This window comes from Lepeophtheirus salmonis, chromosome 6 (genome assembly GCF_016086655.4).
Source record: "Lepeophtheirus salmonis chromosome 6, UVic_Lsal_1.4, whole genome shotgun sequence".
Taxonomy (NCBI): domain Eukaryota; kingdom Metazoa; phylum Arthropoda; class Copepoda; order Siphonostomatoida; family Caligidae; genus Lepeophtheirus; species Lepeophtheirus salmonis.
The window spans coordinates 44,369,577-44,378,339 of NC_052136.2; the positions used below are offsets into that span (position 1 = coordinate 44,369,577).

The 8,763-nt window shown below is 30.6% G+C and overlaps 1 long non-coding RNA gene across 1 annotated transcript; it reads right to left on the reverse strand.

Annotated features, from left to right (window-relative positions):
* Window positions 1–463: 463 nt before the first annotated feature.
* Window positions 464–1,699, reverse strand: LOC139905808 (uncharacterized). The gene is made up of 3 exons (XR_011780876.1): window positions 847–1,699; window positions 655–794; window positions 464–591 (listed from the first exon to the last, which is right to left on the reverse strand). It is a non-coding gene; the product is annotated as an uncharacterized lncRNA (long non-coding RNA).
* Between the last annotated feature and the right edge of the window lie 7,064 nt (window positions 1,700–8,763).

The window sequence follows — 8,763 nt, forward strand, 5'->3', positions numbered from 1 at the left end:
ACAATTATAATCATATAACTAATAATAACAATAAATTATAAGAACAGAATAATGAAATAATAGATTGATCCAAATAATAATTTCTTGGTCTGACATGAATTTCAGTTAAATATGTCATAATTTTGGGTCACAAAACACAAGCCAGACGTGGAGTTTAATCAAAAGATAATCACCCCTTTTTCTTCATGTTGAAGTTGCTATATACAATTGTGCACAGGATAGATATATCTCTACCGATGAAATCTAACTAATTATTAATAATAAAGTAAATGTCAAAATCATAAAATTAGACAATAAATATAATAATAAAAAAAATGTTAGAATTAAATCCATCGTAAAAATTTAGTGCAAAAGCTAATTATGTAGTAATGTCCGGCGATATTACTCCTTATTAAGGGCATCAAAAAGATCCCCCCCGTTGTTTATGCTTATATAACAGCATACTATTATCATGAAGGATACACACAATTGTTAATTATAATGCTACACTCAATGTAACTACGCCCGTTGTTGTGACCATTTAAGCAGTTGTTTCTGCCTTCTATGAGTTTTCTGAACACCTTTTGTTGGAGCTTATCAACCATAGCTAATCTTTAAGTGATAAAAAACTAATGTTTATTGACTATGTAATATTGGAAAACCTAATGATCATACCCGAGTCTTTAAGTGAAGAAACTAATGTCAGAAAAACTAGTTGTGAACCATCCACAGCAACTACCCTCGTTGTTGTGACAATTTAAGCAGTTGTTTTTGCCATTTAATGAGTTGTGTATCATAATTCTTGATATTTTTATCTAAAATAGAATCACATTTAATGGTTAAATTTAGAAAAAAATGAATACTTACTGTTAGATGGTACAAAATGCAGAGTTCTATTTCGTAATTTGGTGTGGATGACTCTAAACATGCGAAAAATTATCTTAATTTCCCAATTTAAAATGGGGTATTTCTATAAATGACATCATTACCAACATCCTCCATTAATTTACTGATGGTTCCTCGGGAAGGGAAGAATTTACCCATGTATTTCTCCTTGAATTTTTTTAACGTAGGATGATGAGCAATGGATAAGGTTATATTACATGCAACAAGCATCTTTGTAAGATTAAAGTTAAAGTATGACTTGATGTATTAATCGTTAACTTGATTTTATAGATGATTATCCATACTCTTGTTATGAGATGAGGATAATGAGTGCCGTGTAATTCTAGACAGGGGACTAAAGGCACATTTATATCGACAAATCCCACAAGCCATCTGTTTCTCATCCGGTAAGTATTTTCCAAATTCCTGGGCCTCCATTTTCAGAAATCCAGACAGAAGGCGACGTTATTTTAGGCATTTTATTCAGTTCTCTATCGACTATCAGCGTCTAATAATATTATATTAATATTGAATAATAAAGGCGGGAATGATAACGTTCTTGATAGAAGAAGATGTATATTATTTAATCAATGATGCCATAAGTATTTCTTCTTTTCTCCTCGCACGCTTTTGTATTCTTACCAAAATTATCAACCTTACTTATGAGTAGGGTTGTTGGAATCGTGTTTTACGTACGGGCGCCCGCAAATACAACTTCAACTATCTGGTTCCTCTGTTTTCTTTCGGACATATACAAACCTATATTCATAAATCATACATTATTTTAATAAAGATATATCAATTATGATTTTTTTAACATTACAACTTATCTGAAAATTTACAACATATAGAATCTTTCCTTCACTAAAATATAGCTTTACTTGGTAATATTTAATCAAAATAATATTATCTAGAAAATGTCTTAATGTTAGTTATAATTTATTGTAGTGTACAAATAGTATTAAATATTAATTGTCATAATATAAAACTTTGGTAAGCAAGTATAGAGAATCACAATTAAGATTATTTGATGATGCAAATAAAATATGAGAAGTATATATTAATAGAGAATAGTAGAAACGGCAAAGAATAATCAAAGCACTCTTAATAATTTAGTATAAAAGGGTGTTAACCCAAATACAAAGTCATGTGAATTCAATATATATCGAAGAAGTCAAAGCTGTAGGAGATTGTGGAACAAGAGCTAAGAAAAATTGTGTGGAAAGAGTGGTTTCCAATTTCTTCATAAGAATGGGAAGGTTTGCTTGCAAAAAGCGTCAAATGCACAAGATATGGTAAGAGAGGCCACTATGCAAGAGTATGCGGATGTCTAAAAGAAAGCTCTATTTCGATCATCAACTCGATTCAAAAATTTGAACTGAATAAATTACCCATCGATCTATTGAATGTACATGGAAATTACTTCAAAAATATAATAGCTACATATGACAGTGGTGCAAATATGTATCTGTCGCTGGATCAAGAGCTCAAAGTAAATATCGATTCCAACCCATTTAAAAGAGTATCGTTTAGAATACATCTTTAACTTAAATAATTTATTTATTTACACATGAAGGAAGAGGGATTGTTGTATATTATTAATATATAACTTCCCTATTAATAACTTTATAAATGTATAGTATATTCTTTAAATTTATGCAAGACAAAATATATTGTTAGTTTGAGAACTTCAACCCCATCATTACAGGAAGTGTACTCGTATCTTCTTAGTGACCACTGACCATAAAGGATGAATAGATAAGTTTGGCACGAAATCTAAAGAATAGAAATGAGGCAATTAAGTAACAAATTATTTAAAAAATATGGTTAATATTTACGTGTTGACAATTAAATGATAACGGAACATTAATTCCATTTGGTGATCAACAATTGCCTCAATTTCTTAGTACTTAGTTGGGACCCCTTTTTCGTATTGATGATATTAATCATACTAAAGACTCTCTCAGCATCACAATTGACAATATTTTTGTATACAAGGTTGTCACTTGTTGAGAGTTTCTTTAGTTTTGTGTAGCCAGGATTCTTTTGAAGCACTTCTTTTAACTTGGTCTTGAATGTCTCTTCCTTCAAATCTTGAGTCAGATTTTCTACTATGGTTAGGCTGGTAAAAAAGAGGCAATCTTTCCTCAGTGCAAACGCAGTTATTGCCAAAGGTATTTGACGAAAAGTTTCCTACATAAATACGACTTCTTCTCTTAAGGAATCAATATAAATTACTTCTTGTGCTCTTCTGGTTGCTCCCAAATCTTCATCAAGGCTGTTTAAATATTCTCTGAAGACGTCAAAGTGATGGTAGTAGTACTCCACTGCTTTTAACCAAGTTCCCTATCTTGTTACAATTGGTGATGGAGGGAGGGGAATTTCGTACCAAGCAGTTAATACTCTCTTTCTTCTTCCAGAATTCAAAAACATCTTCTTCACATTGGAAATAAGTTCTTTCGTTGGAGGAAAACTTTTGTTGAACTATATCTGCAACTCTGTGTAATCTATGATCAATACATGTAATGTAAATCAATTCCAGGATTTTGTCTCTCGAAGATCTTCTTCTGCTTTGAGGCAATACGAGGCAGAATCAGTGATGACAACTTGAAGTCTACACGGGACAAAATCTTCTCACAATAACTTATAAACTGAGCTTATGACGATGTTCTTTACATTGTTTGCGTTTGCAATCTCAATCAACTCAATAAGGTAAGGTCCCCCATACAAAAGTCTGTCCAAAGGGCAAATCAAAATTGCCATCATTGACCTCCTTTGATGATTTCTTGTCTCATCTATTGCAACGAAAATATCCTTTTCTTCCACATCTTCTTTTATTCTATTCAAAACTCCTTGACATACTTCCCCAAACAAGCTGTTAACGATCCCTCGACCTGGAGAAGTTTTTCCAGTATATTTTTCAATAAACTTGGATAAATTGGGATGATCTAAAACATTTAAAGGGATCTTACATACACGACACAAATAACTTTGCTTCGTCCAAATTGAATATGATGAACCGTTTAATTCTCCTTCGTCTCCTTGAGTCTTGTGTTTCTTGAAAACTTTTAAGTTGTTGATGTGATGGGAGGTTTTGGAGTGGCGGATTACTTGCCATAAATAACGAGATGGGCACGAGAAACTGCAAAAACGTTAATTAGAAACGTTATTAGAAACCCATGAAAAAAGGCACGTTTTCTTCGGCATGATGATGATGAACGTGAGAGAGTAGTAAGGGGAAGTTGCTTTGCTGATGATTTGTGCAATACTGAGGGTAATTTGTTTAGAAGATGCAAGGGTACTAACGTACTTTATTCCTTTTTTTATATAATCTCTTTCAACCAATCAAATTCGTTCTTTTTCAACAATTCCAACAATCTACTTATGAGTCTATACTCTCATTCAAAAAAAAGTAGAAGACTATAGAAGATAATGTGGTCTTCTTATGTAGATATCTGTATCAACAAAGCCGCCAATCATATTCAACTCTCCTATTATATGCATAAGTTGTTCATGGGAACTCTTACGCGATGAAGTGATATTAAATTATAAGTGATTTGATAACTTCAGTAAACTATATTTGAAAATATAAATTTTGTTGTACATATTTCAAAGGTTAGTGAGTCGGGAGTCATTTTCTGAATTACTCTATTACTTGTCAACATATTTGAGTATCACTTTCATGAGGATTTAGGAATTCCACATCAATATTCAATAAATAAATTGCCAATTACACTAAATGCTTACGATGAGACATAATTATATATAAAAAAATTGTTTCCGTATTCATTGACACTAAATGATAGATACAGTTCCTTGACCATTACAAAGCATTTGACGTATTATTATGACATACACGCTTAAACTTATTGATCAATTGTGAATAATGGTGTAATGTATCATTTTATGTATTCATTTATATACTTAATAGATTTAAGCTTCCATTTTGTTTTTTGTTAAAACTGTTTAACCTGATAATATATTTGAAAATTTGCTACGATTGAAACTTATATATATACATCTAATATCTAGCTAATTAGTAAAAACAAGAGATTTTGGCTAACTTCTCTTACATGCCTTATCTCATTGTTCTAAGGTGTATTCATAAACTTCTTAAATTGGAACCCATCAATATGGTGAGAAATTGTTCCATTCCAGTGTATTACATAGGTTCTTCTTTCCTTCCTTCTTCCCCTCCTCTTATTTTTATTATTATTTAATATGTGTATATGTAAAGTACTGTTTTAGCATCTATCTTAATAGTATAAATAGCTGTAACTCTCATGTATTTATCAGAGTAGTGTCGAGTAAGAATGATGTCTATAATATACTTGTTTATATATAACTCCTTTTAGTCTCATTCCTCCACGTAATCTCCTTGTTTCTTTCGGTCGTCCTGGATTCCTGGTATGGAATAGTTTGTGTCTTTCAACCTCGTCAAGACACAACATCTAGCTTATCGTAGTCTTTACAATGTAACAAAGTCTAATAAAGTCATTTTAGTGCTCCATTTTCTTTGTGTGTACGTTTCCTGATCCATTATTTTCCAAAATTAAAAATAACATCCCCATTTTTTTGAAAATTATTTATTCAACCAAAAAAATCAAAAATAATATTTCCATCAATTATATTTTAAAACTAAGAACAGAATACCTATACACGTGTACTTCCTAAAAATTATTGACGTTGAATTAATTTAAAAAGTATCATTTTGATCTGTTTATAGCTCTGTCGAACATTCAACTGTATGGTAAACAAATTAGTTTTGGAAGTAAATGATAATATTCACAGAAATATAAAAATAACTTCTATTAAAATGAAAACTAAAAGAGTCAAGAATGATTATAAAATTGAGTAGTTGCAGTGGGTAATAAAAAGATAATTAGAAATATAGATAATGTTTTTTAACATATAAAGAACTTGTCTAATTGTATTCTCTAATATTATTATGGATATTGAAAAAATTCATAAATTTACTACGATATACTCTTATTTACAATTAGATACCTATCAATGAGGTAAAACTGTTGAGACTCAGTCCAGCACCGAACTTTATTTCGGTTCAGTAAATCTTTTTTCTAGACCGATTTGGATCGATTTTTTGCTCTAGACCGAGGTCTCAGACCGTGAACCGATTTTTTTTTGTCTTACTTTGTAAGCCCGATTTTTTCGATCTCATATATTATGAGCAACCAATTTTTTTTCTAGATTCACTGTCATTTATTTTTTTTCAAAAAAATGTTAAAAGTAAACGATAAGTTCTAGAACAAATACTGTTTCATATAAGAGACCGGGTATCAAAATTAATCCGTACTACCTCTGTTTAAACTTTGTATAACGTCATTGTACTGTAAAAATATATGATGTCATGTTATAAACAATTTATCTGTAAAATGAGTTTAGACCGATTTTTTTGGGAACCAACTATATAGAATATTCCCTTGGGATCTATTTAGACCAAACTTTTCCTTAGGAACGAAATAATTTGGTCCAACAAAAAATATAACATTCTCAGACCGGTCTAGGATTTCTAGTACGAACCCCACCACTAGTAAAAATATAATATGACCATATCGTATCTCCTTTCGCACGCCTTCTTTTCTTTTTCGTTTTAGTATTCATTGGATGGGACCATGAACCATCTCCTTTGTGGATGGTTTCCATTGGATGTTCATTTTGTTTAGACTATAATTGAGGATATTGATAGTTAATTATTTTAATGATTTTTTTCTCGTTTATTTGACAACTTTTACAAAATATTTATTCCAAAATTTTGTACTTTTTAGAAATAGTTAAAAAAAAGTTAGAGTCCTTGATGCCTTTTTTTAATATACATATATATATTTTTAGGTTGTACCCAGTTCATGTTCAGCTGTTCTATTGGTTCCGGTTCTTGACTGTTGAAATGAAAGAACTGAAACCGGGACCGATAGAACAGCTGAACCTGAACCGGGTACAACCTAAAAAATATATATATGTATATTAAAAAAAGGTATTATTAAATTTTAATGTAATTGGAATGGTTCCAGGATAGTTTTTTTCGCTATGCTGGTATATTATTGAAAGCAGAGTATTCACGTATTTAAAACGGTACCATACTAAACTGATATTGAAACCAGTTCTTACAGTACAAATAAAGATAAATTTTTCTAGTCCTTTGATATCTCAGTTCATTTGCTCCTCAATATAAATAAAGATTTTGAAGGGTCAATAGCAAGACTAATATTGAGAACTACACCTCTATGTAGACCACAGATTGTCCATATAAGCCTTTAAGAAAATTGGGAAAAATAAGAAAAAATTTAATCAGTTAAAAGTTCAGGTGATTAATATTCATTTTTTTACTATACTTTGTTACAGTATACAAGTTATTATAGACCTACCTAAATATAAAAATCTCTCAATGATAGTAAGATGTTATTGAAAATTCATTAATTAATTAAAAAAAAAATGAAATATTTTGCGCAAAATAAGATTTTTTTTTGTGATTTTTTACTAAAAATGCAGTTGTTGTGAACTTGTCAATAACCGGGTCTGTCCATGAAGATAAGGAAAAAAATATATACATGAGAGTTAAAAACTTATCATTATTTTTGAAGTTTTTGCATTTTCAATAAAATAAGGATAGTTTTTTTCCCTTCATTTATGTCCTGTCCTTGAAGATATAAATATTAGATATCTTTACAAAAATGAAGGAAATGCAAGTTTGATAGAACCACTTGCAAGTATTTCATTGTTTGTCAATAGAGAGTGAAAACGTTATTTACAAACTTACCCAAAAAAAGATCCCCCTCCGTCATCTCCCAAATCAAAAACATCGATTCAACATCATTATTTTATGAAAATAGGGATAACATGACAGATAACTGAATATACGTACTTAATTCTATGCATGGAATAAAAGTGATTGTTATTAATGAACACTATGGAATGAGGATGTTAACCAAGTTGCAAGATTTTCCCGCTAGATGGTATGGTTAGAGGTAAACAAAAACATTACTTCATAAATTCCCTTTCATAAATTTCCAACTTGTGAATCTTTACTCCGGGTGGACAGTATTTTTGGCCTTGTTTCTAGTAATTTTTCCTTATAAACCGAAGAAAAATAATGGAAGACTGCAATAACTGGACGCTTAAGGACCTTCGTTCTGAATTAAAGCGTCGAAATGCTCGTACTTCAGGCCGGAAACATGAGCTTGTAAATTTACTGGAATCTTTCGATAGGAACTGTAATTTCAGTTCGTTCTCAAATGCTCCAGTGGATACTGTGGATCCTATGTCTATTTTTTCTGACATTAGTATATTCAGGACAGTTACTGAAGACAGTTTAAGTGAATTTCCAATAATTTACAAAGGCCAAATTGAGCAATATGTCCTCTTTAGACAAGCTCATGATACAAATTCCCATACTGAAAAAGGATCTCTTGAAAGAAGTCAAAGTATGAAAAATGGAGGAGAAAAAATTGAAGCCTTGAGCTTTTACAAGACCTCAAGCCCATCCAACTCTACGATTTTTTTCACAGGGATTGTGACAGCTGAGATGAAACACTCACAGGAGTTGTTTTGAATCTCACCATTTGCCTCAATCACTAATTTCATGTAATATTTATAGAAGAAAATTCATTTGATGAGTATTTTTATACAAAATCAAGTTTTACCAAAGTTACAAATTTTTGGGAAGATGTCTATGCACCTTTTATTGTTTCACGTATGTAACATTTAATGTATTTTTGTAAGCAATTCAATATTATTTTCAATGATTTTGCAGAAAACGTCTTTCCGATGTATATTTTCACAGCATATTTGTAAAAATAACTTATGAAACTTATGTTATCTTATGAGTATGTGAATAAAAACATATTCCTGATTTAATTAAATTTAAGTATATTAATTTACTGT